This window comes from Rhinolophus sinicus, chromosome 17 (genome assembly GCF_057876585.1).
Source record: "Rhinolophus sinicus isolate RSI-liver-muscle chromosome 17, RSI-T2T, whole genome shotgun sequence".
Classification (NCBI taxonomy): Eukaryota; Metazoa; Chordata; class Mammalia; order Chiroptera; family Rhinolophidae; genus Rhinolophus; species Rhinolophus sinicus.
Window position 1 is genome coordinate 25,450,367 of NC_142517.1, and position 17,420 is coordinate 25,467,786.

The following is a 17,420-nucleotide window of genomic DNA, read 5'->3' on the forward strand; positions in this document are numbered from 1 at the left end:
GTTAACTTAAAAGCATTTGACAATTTTACATGTCCACTCTTTTTAGACTTTAAGTAACTATTCAGAATCTGGCTGTTATTTATTGAGGGTAGTGTTAACTGGTGGTTAAGAATATAGTCTTTAAGACCTGGAGTCCAGCCTCAGCTTTGACACTTACTGGCTGTGTGACCTTGAGGTAAGTTAACTGAACTTCACAGTTCTCATTTAAAAATGGAGATAATAACATCTTTTATTGTTGTAAGATGGTAAGCAGCCTGATAGCACAGTGTCTGGTATGGAGTGGGCAGCAAATAAATAGTAGTTGCTACTGATCCTACTTCAACTGTTCGGAATTTGCAAAGTGGACCATAACTATTGCAAGAACAGGATTCCTCATGAGACTTCCATAACTTCCTGGATATGGGAGGCCAGAAATTCTCTGGGAACTGTTGAAATGTTTGCTTCCAGATCTGATGAATTCCAGGGCTTGTCAAGACTACAGAAGTGAAAACCATTAACTAACATCTGCAAAGATCATTATATATGAATGGGTAAAAATTTGGGGTCAGTTCTTATTGGTTCCCAACCATATTCCAGTTCTTTATGTGTAGTTTCTACATTTGTTTTGTACTTTTGCTTTAGGCTTTCTTCAGATCTTCTCCTGTTAACATCAGTGAGTCCCTTATGGCCTCATGAAGAAATTTGTTCTCCTGGGTTGTAGATAGAAGTTGAAGACTTAATTATAAAGTGACAAATACAACCTCAATTAGAAGAAACTACATATTTGGTTTGATAGTTGGAAGGAAATGTGTGACTCAGTAGTGAATTCTTCTTTTTTCTATTTGTTTGTTTGTTGGCTGTTTGATTTATTAAAAGCTGGGGAGGATACCCCTCCAGTTTTCCTCTTGATCCTGTGCATTTGTCCTTTAGTTCTAAAATAAACACATGATTCTCATCACAAGAAAGAAAAAAATTGTGACTTTGTGGTGATGGATGTTAACCAGACGTATTGTGGTGATCATTTTGCAATATAAACAAATATAACTCATTATGTTGTACATTTGAAACTAATATAATTTATATGTCAATTATATCTGAATAAAAAATAAATAAAACACGTGAAAGCAAAATTCGAAACATGTTCCAAGAAGCCCTCAGTACAGTGTAATACAATTACATGAAACCACTGGGCAAAATTCATAGGAAAATTTCACTCCTAGTAATATAAAAAGCAAGGCCTGAATTTACATCTATGTGATAATTTGAAGGCTTCTAAATTGAATACTTTTTATAAGTAAAACTCATAGTTTACTATTGAATTCACTTACCAAACGAATTTTTGTCAATTTAAACTAGGCAGAAAGTTGGTCATGTAAAAAGGGCCAGGAAGACACAGACAAAAGTGATCAGCCTTCCTTCTTGAGGCACAAATTAACTTTCTAGCACCACTTTATCACATGGGTCATGTTTCCTGTTTATAATTTAATAACCTACGAGAGTAATAAAAAAAAAAGTTTAAAGGGAGGGTATATGATACATTAGCTAGTGATTTTTAAAATGAAGTAAACTGAAAGAAGAAACTATCAGGAAAAACAAAACAAAACAAAAACACGGCAAATAAGAAACCAGAATAAAAATAGATAAGATGGAATAAAAACAAAACTCATGAAAGAAAAATAAGTGAACTGCATACATATAAGAAAAAATAGATTGAAACAATTGTATAAATTAGTAAGAAAAGACAAAACAGATTTGAATGATTAAGCTGGAGGCTAAATGATTTAAATAAATAATATTGTTACAATATAATCAGTAATTTAATAGAGTAGGTATTAGGAGAACAAAAACCAAATGTGTGTGTGTGTGTTTGTGTGTGTGTGTGTTGTTACACTAAAATGATACAAATTCAGAAGCTTAATTGCACTCATATGAAGCCAATTGGAGCTCTCAAAATAAAATAAAAAAACATTCAAAGCTCAGCTTTCTGCCCCTTTTTCTCTTCTGTGCACAGAGTTTCTTCATGAGTCCTGTGGACTGAGAGCTGGGGTCCTGACAGAGGAAATCCAGGGTGCTCCTGTATGGCCCCCATAACTGTCTTCTGTCACTTTTCCCCTGACCATTGAGAGACACATGCCCACTGAAGGTGAAAACACCCTCAGTGAAATGTGGAGCCAATAATTCCATTACTTCAGCCACACCCAGCAGGAACAAACATATTAGGAAGTGTGACCAACTTTATATCATGTTAGCAGTAGCAGAAGTCAGTAATTGCACTGAAAAGAACATTTGGACAATGTTCTGAGTAGTGAATGATTGTCCAATGATTTGGACAACCTTTTCTGCCTGATCATGGTCAAAGCTATATTTTTTTCCCCAAAACAACATGGATGCAAAGCCTTTGGAAAATTTATCTACCACTTATTGGTGAGAAGACTTCAAATGTTCAAAGCTGAGTTAGACATCATTCTTTTAATTACACTTTGGAAGCAGGAATTAACATCAAATTGCTCAAAAATGTTAATTAATATAAGAATATAAATGTCATTGATGGAAACATTTCCAATACACAACTTGTATTGCAAGAAGTTTCACTATTATTGTAAAATCAACTGTATTTTCATATTCTCCACCTTGAAAATGTCTCATATTATGACTCTAATCCCAAATGATTGTTTTAATGTAATATCTTTTTGTTCTTTGTAATTTTGTGGGTTTTTTTTTTAACTAAATGAACATAAAGTACATTAATTTTTGAAGCTCTAATTACATATCACTATTGTACTGTGTTTTCTTCATCAGAAATCTCAACATTCCTTACACATCTGAAACTTCTCACGTTAAATTGCCTATGTCAATAATGTTCAGTCTTCTCCAGTCTCTGGGGTATAATCAGTCACCAGGTAGGATGTCTCCCTACCTTTTTATTTTCTTCTAGATACTGCAATGTTACCAGGTATCCCTTTAAAAACATTGCCCGGTTTGGTTTGGAAGAGAATGAGATCATTTGTAGCTATTACTGGAAAAGTTTGTCATCACCTCTACAATAGTTCTCCTGGTTATTTCACATCTTGGCAGCGGTATGCCCTTCAAAAAACATAAGTAATGGAATTTAATTCTCTCCAGTATTCCTTAAGAACCTATTTTTGTTCTGAAACATTCTCCCTTAAATTTCGTCCTTCAAAAGCCTATTCTTGCCTATATTCTGTCAGAGAATGACAGAAAATGTTTTTTATAATGCAAATGTATTTAAAGGTACTCATTGGTATGGCAGAGATATTAAAGGGTCTCACAGAACAACTCATTACCATAATAGGATGACCCTGTAGAAAGTCACTGGAACACACAATGTTAGAGAAATTCACAGCCAGTCTAGCAACAGGATGTATTGGACATCTAGCCATGAACTAGGTGCTAACCTGTTGCAGAGGTGAGAAAAGGTAGAATCCCACAAAAGTCACACGGAACAGTTGGGGGAAAAACATGTCTTTGTAAGGAAGTTAGAGTTCTATAATTGGAAGGTTCATTCCTGAACTTGTATGAGAAAGAAAATGTTTGTGATACTTAAAGAGAGTATCTCTAGTAATTCCTGACACTGCAGGATTCTAAAATGTATTCAATTCGTTCCATAAAATCTGCTCTTTCTTAATAGAACTTTAATTTTTTAGCTAACTGTCTTGACACACAGAACGACTGTGCAAGATACAAGTTAAGATACAGGGAAATAACTCAAAGTACATTAGGGAAAAACACAAAACTGAATTTAAAGCTACATAATAATAAACATTTACACAGCATTTACTATGGGTCCACCACTGTTCTCAACACTTCATATATTTTAACATATTTAATCCTTTCAAGAAGTCTATGAGCTGAGTTCTACTAGAAATTCCATTTTTCAGATGCAGAAACCCAAGCATAGAAACCAGCTTCCAGTCACAGAGAACAATGATTTCAACCTGGGAGTTAGGTTCCAGGGCTGGGCTTATAAGCAGTCTGCTAACACTGTCTCTTAAGACCTTTCATTATGTTTCTACATGTATAACAGCACAAAATTCAGGTCTGAAATCTCCAAGGGGAACAAGAACATTTCTTGAATCAACATTGACTCACTATATTTATCAATGAGAACAGGTAGAATCAACAAGCAGTGCTGGGATGAGAAAAATCAAAAGAAAGCAGGCAAGCATGACATACTAGCAAAACAGGAAGATGCCAATTAAAATCCAAATAAAATTTTAAATTTTTCATTAAGGACTAAACATTTAAGCAGAGCCAGAAAAAATACCCAACAAAATATTTAAATGTAATTCTTAGGGGAAAAACATCAGTGGAGAAAAATAATCTGGCTTTAGCTTTCTGGTAAAGGTCTTATAAATCAGTCCTTATGCTGCATGAAAAGAAAATGAATTTACTGAAGATGCCAACTGATGTGCTTTTTTTAAAGGTAAATTTCAAATGTTTAATTTAGGCCTAAGCACACAAACTCAATATCATTCGGATGTTGCAGGTGTCTGTCCTAGAAAAGACATAATTTTCTAGCACATAAAATACCTTTTAACAATAATGTACTTTAAATAAATTAGCAGTGATAGCAGTATAATAATTCTTATGTTTACTCAGTATATCTATACACCTATGGTAAAATCAGTGCTGTCAGTTTCAACTGCAAAGCTTGCCATAATAACTTGCTTTTATTCATGTAGCATGAAGGATTCCATTAGGCATGGCATTAGTCTGAATGTATCTTTTTAAAAATATCAACACATGAAGAAATCTATTTCACTCTATCTTAACAAATTAATCCTCATGTAATCAATGCACAAGACTGCTGCTTCACAGTCATGAATCCAGCTCCTAAAAAAAATGCTTGATACGCACAGTAAATATTCAACCAATAACTCTTGTATTAATAAATAAATAAGTGCCTCTGGCCACCAAAGCAGAAAAGCAGAGTGTGTTTTCTGTGAAAAATGACATGTTCTTTCATTTGAAACATGTTTCTTTGTCTCCCCATTTTGGCTCTCCCCTATATTTGTCTCTATGTATTAGGTAGGGCTGCTATGTCTCCTGGTCTTAGTCGAGTGGCCTTATATAGTAGGTGTCCTGTGGGACCCAGTGGTTCAGTCTTCCTGATCACCTGAACTGGATACTCCAGGTATGTCCCTTGTGTGGGTTGTGTGTGCCCTCCTGTTGCAGTTGAGCCTTGGTTGCAGTTTGCATGTCAATGGGAAGGACTGATCATCAGCCTGATTGGTTTTGAGGAATGTCTGTGACCACAATAGAGGAGCTGACTGACACCGCAGAGCAGGATTCACTTTAGCAGGCCTCTGATCCCTGCCCAGTATGCCCTTTTGGTGTGTTGTCCCCTAAGGCTGTTGGATGATACTCCAGCTGAGTCTGAAGCTGGCCACTGGGGTGCCAGCCTGGGGGCCTCCTGGAAGGGTCCCACTGTAGGCCAAGTTCAGCTGCAACCAATGTCCTGCCCAGGACCACCTGGCATGAGCCACAAAGCTATCCCCAGATGGCCGTCACCTGCACTGGGCTTGGAGGTGCCTTGGGAGGCTAAGCTATAAACTGACGCCACCTGTAACTAGTGCCAGGCTTATGTCTGCTCAGCCAGAAGTATGGGACATGCCAAAGCCAGATACTGCTTGTTTGGGCTTTATGAACATTTGAGAGAGATTAGGACAGTCTGCAGCATGAGCCAAGACAAGCCTTTTACATGGAAAAGCTGCTTGGATGATCCTGGAAGTTTGGTGGGGCAAAGTCTTAGGGAATCACCAGGGCAGAGCAAAAATGTTAGCCAGATTAGTGGAGACTCAGATATAGTGGCCACCTGTGTCTGCACACAGGGAGGGAGGGAGCTCAATCAAAAAACAATGGCTTCCACCAGCTTTTCTGTCTGGGAGATAACTGCCTCTCCTGCCCTCACTATGAAGCCAGTCAACTCAGTTCCTCCTTGTATGAAGCCAGTCAACTCAGTTCCTCCCTGGTGCCTTTCAAGCTGCTGCCCAAGCATTGGAGCTCAAAGTAAGTGAGTCCATTAGCAAGTAAGTCTGTTTGGGGCCTTTTAAGAGGGGCGCCTGGAACTGCAACTGCCCTCGTCCTATTCAGTCACAAGCTCTGCTTGTTTTCACAGCCAGAAGTATGGGGACTTCTCTCCCCGGCACTGGAACACTTGGCTGGGGATCCTGGTATAGGGCTGAGACTCCTTGCTTCTCTAGTGGGGGACTTCTGCAGCTGATATATCCCTCACAATTTTTAATTGTCACACGCGGATGTGAGACCACCCCATTCCACATCTCTGTCCCTCCTACCAGTCTCAAGATGGCTTCTTCCCTGTGTCCTTAGTTGTAGAGCTGTGGTTCAGCTACACTTCAGGTGATTCTCAGTGATGATTGTTGTATAGTTCAGTTGTAATTTTGATAAGGTAGTGAGAGAAGGTAAGAACAGTGTTTATTCCACCATCTTGACCGAATCTCTGTATTTTTTAATAACGATCTTCAAAGAAGTCTAAGATTCATATTTGCCAATAAATATTTTTGTGCTCTGCATTTTGGTAAGGCAGAATCTACTATTTAAATTCCCTAATAAGAGGAAATTCATTTACTTCAGACAATTGAGTTTAATAAACTCGGTTTCATTTTTATTAGGATTTCATTCTGAGGACTAGCTGATGTCATCACTTGCTTTGTCCTCAGTGGTGATTCAGTTTCACCTTTGTATGTATATACAATAGTGGGGAAATGCTGTAGCCTGGAGAGTTTTTGTTTACATTTTGTTTCCTAGAATTTCATTGTAATAGTTTTGTTTGGCATCTGAAGTCTATGTAAGTCGCAGTTTATATTCTCCTTCGACTGAATAATTACCAGTTACCACATTTCCATAGTCACTGCCAACATTTTTCCTTTCAGTGGTACTGGAAAATAATTTTTGTTCTGATTATGTTTGTTTGCCAAGGGCATTTGTTACTAAGACTTGATAAAACTCTGATTGGGTCACATTTTCTTCAGCTGGTTTCACTCATACTTACGACCTTGACAAACCCAATTGGTTTGTTTGTTTAAATTCGGAGTTGTTTTTTCCCCTCTTATGTGCTTTCATAATCTGGAAAGTTTTAAGGGATCATTTTTTAAATCAACTATGGGATCTTTTGAAAACCAGAAGTGTAGCCAAATAACTTCACTTGTTGAGCAGTATAGCCTACCTTAAAAGCTCAGACTTTGGAGTCTTGGGCCAGATGTGTGGGTTCGAGTCCTGACCCACTATTCACTAACTGCTTTGTGCCCTTGTGGCCTCATCTTAAAAATGTGGAAACTAGTAGTTACCTAAGTTAAAATGTTGCTATGAGTAATGATTTACACATAGTAAATGCTAAGTGTTTGTTATGGAGTGCTAGATACACTCTGTCTTGGGAATAAGTAGTTGGATAAATTAAATCACTTAGATATTTAGTAAACTCTGTAGTAAGCTGGTTGAATTAGTCAATGGGATGCTAGAGTCCGTATACAGGCATTCCTTTAAATTTAATGAATTAAATTTAGGTGGATTAAATAATCTTAGTGCTTCCCTTAGGAATAAATATTATTCACAAAACTACATGTTTCTAAATCATTCAGAAAAAAATGACAGCTCAGTCTTAAAAGTTATTAATGCAAAATTACCATATTTCATTAATTTAAAGACTTTTGTTCACATTTTTAACATCACTGATGTTAGGATGCATTTTACAATCTGTGACTGTAAATCACAATCTATGTCAGCTGGTGTTGCCTAAACAGTCTAGAGCTAAATCCTAGCTTTCATATTTTCATCTCCACTTGAGTTAAATGCCTGGTTAATACTACATCTGTTGAGTTTAGTTGCCTTTTTAAATACCATCTAAAAGATCACATTATAACTAAACATTAAAACAAAAAGTTTATTGTATCTTCAGGAAAACATGGAAAGGGAGCAGTGGGTATACATTTGTTATTAAAGAAGCTCATATTCATCTTTGAAAGAATAGTCACGATTCCATTTTTTCTTGCAAAGCAATAATCAAGTGCTTTCTATGACCTTAGAAAGAATGATAAAGTATAAAAGTTATAATACAACTTGATCCCAAAACACATACAACTGTCCACTAACACTTTTTAATAAGGTCAGTAATGTAGAGGGAAAAGACCTACAATTTGTATTGAGAAATTTTTAAAGAAATGCCATATCCTCAATACATTTGGTAAAAAGTGTTGGGCAATATTGTCTGGAAAAACACACATCGACAATACTAAATTGAAGAGTGAGTTAGAAACATTGGACTCTGAATGTGCTGAAGCTTAAGAAATACCTTTATTAATTTATTGAATTAATATTTTCCTAATTATACCTAAACATGAGTGAACTATGATGTTTTAAAGTTATGTAAAAGTCTAAAAGAGCTCTTTCAGTAAATATAAAATTAAAAATCTAAATGTTATACAGTGTGTATAGCTTAATTGTCAGAATTGTTTTCTTCTCTTGTGATATATAAAATAATAGTATGAATTAAATTGATGTAATCTTATATTTGATGAAATATAATAAGCATACATAACAGTATTTCTCAAGCTATCTGTGATAAAGGGTCTAGTTGTTATATTTTTTTACTATTTTTCTCATTTTTTATTAAATTTTGAGGTGTGACATTGGTTAGTAAAATTATATAGGCTTCAAGTGTACATTTCTATAATACATCATCTATATTATTGCATTGTGTGTTCACCACCCAAAGTCACTTCTCCTTCTATCACCATGTATTTTACCCCATTTTCCCTCTTCTATCACACCTCCTTCCCCCTTACCCTCTGGTAACCATTAAACCATTGTCTGAGTCTATGAGTTTTTGTTTCTTTGTCCTGTTCCTTTTTTTACTTTCAGTTTTATATCCAACATATGAGTGAAGTCATATGGTTCTTGACTTTTTCTGTCTGACTAATTTTGCTTAGCATGATAATCTCAAAATCCATCCATGTTGTTGCAAATGGCAGTATTTCAACTTTTCTTATGGCTAAGTAATATTTCATTGTAGATATGTATGTGCCACATCTTCTTTATCCAATCATTTATCGAAAGACACTTTGGTTATTTCCATGTCTTGGCCACTGTAAATAATGCTGCAGTGAACATCAGAGTACACATATCTTTACAGATAATTGTTTTCATATTTTTTGGGTATATACCAGAAGAGGGATTGCTGGGTCATATGGTAATTCTATTCTTAATTTTTTGAGGAAACTCCATACTGTTTTCCATATGGCTCTACCAATTTACATTCCCGTCAGCATATATGAGCATTCCTTTTTCTCCACAGCCTCTCCAACACTTGTTATCCCTTGTCTTGTTTATAGTCATTCTAGCAGGTGTGAGGTGATATTTTATTGTGGTTTTGATTCGCATTTCCCTAATAGCTAATGTAGTTTAGCATTTTTTCATATATCTGTTGGCCACTTGTATGTCTTCTTTGGAGAAGTGTCTGTTCAGGTCCTCTGCCCATTTTTAAATTGGATTTTGTTGTTGTTGTTGTTGTTTTTGAGTTCTACAAATTCTTTATATATATTTTGAATATTAGCTCCTTATCAGAGGTGTTGTTTACAAATAACTTCTTCCATTTGTTTGGTTGCCTCTTTGTTATGTTGATGGTTTCTTTTGCTGTGAAGAAGAAACTTTTTGCTTTGATATAGTCCCACATATTCATTTTTGCTTTTACTTCCCTTGCCTTTGAGGTCAAATACATAAAATCCTCTTTGAACCCAAGGCTCATAAGATTAGTACTTATGCTTTCTTCTATGCAATTTATTGTTTCAGGTCTTATGTTTAGGTCTTTGATCCATTTTGAGTTAATTTTGGTATATGATGACAGTTAGCAGTCTAGTTTCATTCTTTGCACGTGGCTTTCCAATTTTCCCAGCACCATTTATTGAAGAGGCTTCCTTTTCTCCATTGTATGTTTTTGGCTCCTTTGTTGAAAACCAAATATACATGGTTTCTTTCTAAACTTCACTTTCTAAACTTATCATGTTCTGACTGGTAATAGTTCCCAGGCCAGTACTGTCCGTGAACCACAGTTCAAGTACTACTGACCTTTGCTCTTCTAGAAGTGACTTAATTACTGAACCATCAGATAGAGTTCAGAAAAAGATGTACCTTAGCTTTTCTTGCTTAAACACATCAATATGATCTCTTATATTTGATTGAACTTTACAGTTTATAAAACACTTGCACCAATGAAGTCTTCCAGTCAAGTTGGCTGTATAAGCTCAGGTTTTCATGCATATTCTCTACTCTAAACACATACGTAGATTGGTAACAGAAAGACCAAAAAGTATATATCCCATCTCAAACACAAGATCAGCATTTTTATTAGGCAGAAATGCAAAACAAAGAGCAGAGACAAAGCCAGAAGCAGGCAACAGCTGCCAAGAGTTTACCCAAGGCAGAGTCAAGGGACCAGACAGTACTCCAAGCAAGAAGGCAACAGAAATACTTGTTCCTCAAAGCCAGAGACTGAAATGAGTCTCCTGCACTCCTGAAAGGAGATTGACAAAAACAGCTTCTGACTCAAACTCTGTAAGAAGCTGTGAGCATGAGGAATCAAGAGTGTAACACACCATGTTATGACCAGGCATGGACTATGCCTCCTGCAATATCCTCTTCTATCAAAGTGCTTTTATGGGCCTCAGCTGAAGTCACCCTCTCAATTGTCCGAAAGGGAAACTATGTGTGTATTTTTACTCTTATTTTACAAATGAGAAAACTGAGGCTCAGAGAGGTTACCTAAAATCATGAAGCATTCAAGCAAGTATAATGCCTAACCTACTGTGTATCCGAAAAACACAATTTGAGATATATAGTATAGTTAGAGTTAATAGAATTGTTAGTAAAAAAAACTTGCTCTTCCCTTGCAAGTCCAAGTTGTTGTTTTTTTAAATTAAAACTGAATAGGCATTATAGTTTGTGGTTTTTATGGTAATTTTCTTATAGTAAAGGATGTCAATTTTTAAGAACATTTCAATGGTAGCAAGAGTGGGTAAAAATTTGTCTCTTAAAATTTAGTGTATTGGTTCCCATGTGGTATTACCAAACTTTAAGGGGAGAGAGAAGGTCTTTAAGAAAGAAAAGAGAAGGTCTTTATATTTTATTAGGTGAGGAGAAATCAGCAATAACTTGATCTAACGTCAGCACAGGAATTTTCAAAGGGTTGAGAAAATAACTGAAAAATATATGCCTCCTGAATACTTTCTGGAATTTTGAAAATAGTTCCAATTTCATATAAATTTATTTCCTCTAATTAGCATTGCTCTTGAGATTATGAATAAATGTGAGTTAACTCCAGTGCACTATATAAATTAAGTACTTAAAGTAAATTAAGTCTAATGAAGAAAACATTTGTCAGATCTTCTAATCTGTCAAAACAAAAATCAGAAGCCCTAGGCTACATTTGGTAATGGGTCTATGAAACCAAAGCACCAACCAGGTGGTTTGTGGGTCAGCCTTGGGCAGATACAGAAATTAGTACAGGAAAGACAGTCATATCAAACGTAAGAACCCAGTAAACTAAAGCCACCCTCACCTTGCCCAAATTCCTAATGAAGCTCCCTTTCAACTGACCTTACCCATAGCATCTGCCCATTTGTCTGTTGGCAATTGATAAGTTTTGGTCTTCTAGTCTCCCTTTCTCTAACCTCACCAATTGCCTTGCTTACCAAATATAATACAGTAAAGGATATATTACAATATTGTAAACTCCTTGAAATTATATGGAATTTCTTAGAAATTATAGTAAACATAATTTCTAATTTAAAAAAGCAAATATATATTTATTTTTTCTTTATTCTTACTTGATGCTTCATTATTGTTCTGACAAGACATTAAAGGTGATATTATGCTGTTAAGCTTTAGGTATGTTTATATGTACACACATCTTGCATACATGTTCTATTTTTCTATTTCACTTGACCTTATACATCTCTTGGCATATAATTGCTTGTTTGTACTTTGAGGATAAGGGAAGTTATCTACGCATTTCAGTGCATAGGGTGGAAGGGTTGGCAATGATCACATCTTGATTCCATATACTGTGGATAAAATACTAGACATGCTTATTCCATCTTCTTCAAAAGCTTCTGGAGCATCTCCCTTACCCCTGAAACCCATTAAGGAAAAGATTCCACACATATTAGCTCACTTCAAAAGGGTTCGTGGTATAGGACAGTCTGTTTCTTTCAAGGTTATAAGATAGGGTAAATGATGAACAGACTATTGAAATGTCTCTTGGTTTATATCTTACAATTAAAAATATTTTAAAAAACCCATAAAATGCTTATGATTTACATGTTTAGTCAGGCACTTATAAACTGAGATATTTTTCCCGTCTTAATTCCTAAATGGGAATTCAGCACCTCATTTAAGAGATAGGAAATGTTTATTTTTCTTTGTATTCCTCATACTGTGAGTGGAGCTTAATTTCAATTACATTTGGCATTGTCCTTACACACCAGATTCTGAAGGGGGAAAAAAGGATTAGGCCAATTATGACACAGGCTTATACCCAAATAATGGTTGAAATTAATGTGCTTCTAACTATTTAAGTATCAAAGTGATGCTTAAAATCCCTCTTCACATAAAAGAGAAACTTACCAGAACTCACTCAGTGCTAGTCCTTTCCTGATTGAAAACAACGTCTACATTCTTGCAGAGATTATCCAGCTCCAAATAAACCATTCATTGCCATATGCAGATATTTATTTATAGTTTGGTCTTTGGCATATGTGTCTGGGTCCAGACATCCTACTGCTTTGAAAAACATTTAGCAGTGTCTGTCAGCTGACATTTATAGATATATCACTATTATTTTATATATTTGAAACAGGAACTCAAGAAATCTTTTGTCAGAACTTTTAACCTGGTTGTTGTTTTTAATTTATAAGCTCTAAGCTACATCTGAGAAAGAGCCCCTGAATCATGTATAGGAATTAATAAACTGAGACATTTATTTAGTGAGCGCTTATTGAATACCTTGCATGTCAAAGACTGTTTTAGGTACTGGTAATAAGGCTGATAAGACACGATTCATACTCCCAAGGAGCATATACAGTTTAGAAGGAAGAGAGGGCCACAAAAACAAGTGTTGACCTCAAGAATGAATGTAACTGTTGCGAAGAGCTCTTGGCGGCTAATTGGGCTCAAATTTATAAACAGACCCTAGCAGCCATTGCTAAACAGTTACCTCTCATAAAAGCCCTGCTTCTGAGAGAAGCCTGTACTGAACTACCTGCCACTTCTGAAGTACTGAACTCCCTGCCTGCACAGTGTTCCTGCCATCTGAGTCAACCCTTACAAGAGTGCCTGGACTCATGTTTCAACCAATAGGACTGAGACATTCCCTGTCCAGTCAGAGCTACACAATCATATACTCAGCATCTTCAACGACCAATCACAGCAGCTCCATTCCAACCAATCAGGACAGTGCTTTTAGGACCAATTTGCATGAGGACAGACCAATCAGGGACCAAGGGTGGGGACTTCTCCTGTATAAGTCAGCTCCCCTCTGGCTCAGTGCATGCACTTACAGTTTCTATTGAAGATTGTGTTTTCCCAGCTAAAGCTGCAATATTGGCTGAGCTGAAACACAGGAGTAGAGCTGTCCCACGGGACCCGACTGGACCAGAGTGGAAGTGTCTCACTGGACTGGAGCTGTAACACCAGAGTCCTAACACTGGGACTGCCTTGCCTGTGTCTGCCTCACAGTCATGCTGTTACATAGCCAAGCTGTTCACCATTGAGCTGTTTGCACTGAATTAAATGTCTCTCCCCTCACCGCAACCCAAACTGGGACTTTTGTTGGCATTGAATTGGTGACAATGACCTTAGGTTGACACAAGTAAATGTAATAAGACTTTGTAGGTGCTATGGTAGAGGTTTATGTGGAGTAAAACAGGTTCATAAAGGAGAGAGGAACTGACAATTGGGTGGGGCCACCGGGAGTCAGGATTTTGCTCAATGGAGGCGATGAGGCGTGAATTAAGCCTAGACAGTGTGCTGGTGTAAGAGTTGTGCAGGCCCTCAAAGGGAAGTCCCATGGGTCAAGGCACAGTGGTGGGAAACAGCAGAATGGAACATTTGGAAAACTCCAGGTATTTCATTGTTATGTGAGCATAAGATACAAGAGCAGACCTCAGTGAGCTATGAAGCTGAAGAAGAGAGCATGAGCCAATACAGAGGGTCTTGTATATCAAAATCCTGTGAACTCATAGAAACAGAGTAGAATGGTGGTTGTCAGAGACTGGGGGAAGGGGAAGTGTGGAGATATTGGTCAAAGTGTACAAACTTCCAGTTATAAGATGAATAAGTTCTGGGTAATCAATGTACAGCGTAGTGACTATAGTTAACACTAATACTGTATTGCATCCTTGAAAGTTGCTCAGAGAGTAAATCTTAACTGTTATCATCACACACATACACACACACACATACAAAAGATGATTAGGTGAGGTGATGGAGGTGTTAACTAATCTTATTGTGATAATCATTTCACAATATTATGTATATCAAATCGTCACACTGTACACCTCAAACTTGTACAATGGTATATGTCAATTATACCTCAGTGAAGTTGGGAAAAATCTTATCGATAAAGGGCAACCTTCGATAAAGTCTGAAAGTGTAGGGACACCATCAGATTTGAATTTAACCACTAAGGGTCTAGGGGCAGTGTGAGAACAAGCTGCAGGTGAGTTAGCAAAGGGACAGAAACTGTATAGCAAAGTCTCAGTGAAAGATGGTGAAAATCTGAATTATAGCAGTGATGGCTGTGGATAAGGTGAGAGAGAGGAGAGATATTAGGAGTCAGAGTACAAAGAACTTGATCACAGATTGAAAGAACATTGGATGGATGGATGCTTTGCAGATCCATTCTCTGTGTCATATTATTATCAATGATATTAATTTATGAACCACCTGGATTTGCAAGTGAATGCCCATGGGGAGGGGTAATATTTCCAATATTTAACAACCACAGATTTAACAGCCTGGCTAGTCACTCTGGTTTTCAACACTGAATCAGTGCTAGGAGTGCCTTTGCTGTGTCAGGTACTAAATCCTTGGTTGTTGGATCATTGAGGGGTCTAGGGCATATCAGGGGAAGAACTAGAGTGGCAGCAATTGTGGTGGTTGGAAGATTAGGGGCTCAGGACAATAACCACTTACTAAATGAACAGGAGGCCTTTCAGCATTTTCACAACTGGTGTGGCTGACTATTAGCTCCAGTTGTGGTGGGGAGCAAAATAGCAAACCCCGAGAGAGATCTACTCCATTCTAAACAAATAAATAACTACACAAACTCATAAGAATCCTCATCTGCGCATCACCAAACTCTTAATAGCAGCTCAAGATACGGTGAAAAGGAAAAAAAGTTGAGAGCTGAGAGACCTAACGTGGCATCCTGGCTCTGCCCTTCAATTTTGGATGACCTCTGGCAAATATTTAACATATCTGAACTTCATTGTTTTCCTCTACAAAATGAAGCTAATAGCATTTATCCTACTACCTCCCAAGGTTGAAGTGTGGATCAAGTAACAATATATACAAAAGAGCTTTGTAAATTGTGAAGCTCTCTGTAAAAGTTGCTTATTGTTACAGTATTAATGCTGTAACCCGAGTTTCCCTAGGTGTCCTCCGCCTGTGGAAGACTTAATGACACAGGAATGACATTAATTTAAGTTGCAATAGATAGTCCTTGTTCCCGCCTGCTCTCAGAAACTCAACCCCTGAAACGTTCTCCTGAGGACTTATCAGAGCTCAAGCCAGTCTGGCCCTCATCGCCTGCTGCACAACCTCTGCTGGGCACCATCTTGGAGCAGATGGCTACTGCTTCTCCCACTTCAAATGAACATCTTCCCAGAGCACTGCAGTCATATGTGACCAGACACTTCACTGCTTCCACTGTCCCATCAGATATCGCAACCACTTCCTGCCGGGAACTTGCACTGGAGCCCGCAGAAGGGTAGAGAAGCTACCCTGTTCTACGGTAGCAAGTCTCAGTCTCAGCCATATACTAACTTCTCCTGGAAAGATTTTACAATGCTAACACTTAGCCCTTGCCCCACCAGACTCTTTGACACCAAATCCCTGGGTTAGAGCCCAGACATCAGTATTTTTAAAAACACACAAGTGACTGGGGTGGGAGTGAGTGTTGAGGGCCACCTGTGGATGGGGAAGCATCTCTCTCTCCCCTGCCATGTTGCGCTTGTTAGAAAGGCCACAAAAAACTGCTGCATGTGTCCCCCTGCCTTAGCGAGGCTCCCCAGAGCTGCAGCAGAAACCGCTACATGAAATTTCTCTGTGTTTTCCCATCTGTGGTGATTGCATCCACTCCTTTAGGTATAAGAAGATGCTCTTTTATTTTTATATCATACTTTCACATGATTTTATAAAATTATATTTTATAATATTTGATTACATAAATAAGTAAATAGTTATCTATTAATTGTGCATGCTCAAAATTGTGCATGCTTATTTATAGGGGTGTGGGATCCATATTTTGTAGAAGACGGTTGTCTTTCTGGCATTTATGACATTCCATAGTTTCTTAATGTAAAGTTGACTTAATTTTTTTCTACTTTGAAGAAGTATCTACAACTCATTCATTAAAGGGTCTCATATATGAGCTGTGAAAACCTAGGAAAGGGTTGATGTTCCTAAATACTAAAAGTACTAGTGAAAGCCACAAGCTTAACAGACATTATTCCAAGACCAAGGGTTTCTAAAAAATACTTAAATATTACTTATTTAAAAACTAAATATTAACACACATATTTTTAAAACATAAAGAAAATTTGCCTGTGAAATGAAGATAACTTTAAAATTACAGCAAGAGACCGTCTCAGATGTTTTCCAATCTGGCCGTAAAGTAGCAATATGTGTTTTAGCTAAGTGGAAGGCCTCAACCACAAGACTTTTTTCTTTCGGGATAACTTTGTAAACAGCACGCTCCTTAATTAAGCAACATCAAAATGACTAAGTGACTCATCTCTACTACATCACTGAGGGCTTGGAAAAAAACGGCTATAATTACTAATACAAGTTTCCCACAAACAGTTAGTTATACATACACATGTGGGCATACATCGTTTTTTTCATTCTACAATGTGAATTATTTATCTTACTCTACAAAACAAGTTATTAAAGCAAAGCAATTATAAGCCTGAGTGCTCATATTATAAACAATTTGAATTTCATTGGAAGGTGGAAAAAAACATTTCCTGTGATTCTCAAATCAAAACTCCCTTGGGACTTATCACAGAACCTTTCAAAGGCAGCCCTCCACATCAAGAGGGGGAAACTTTGCCCACATAAGAACCTCAGCTCCACTTGTTTGGGAAGTGATGACTGATGTTTAATCCATTGAGTCACATGGCCCGGAA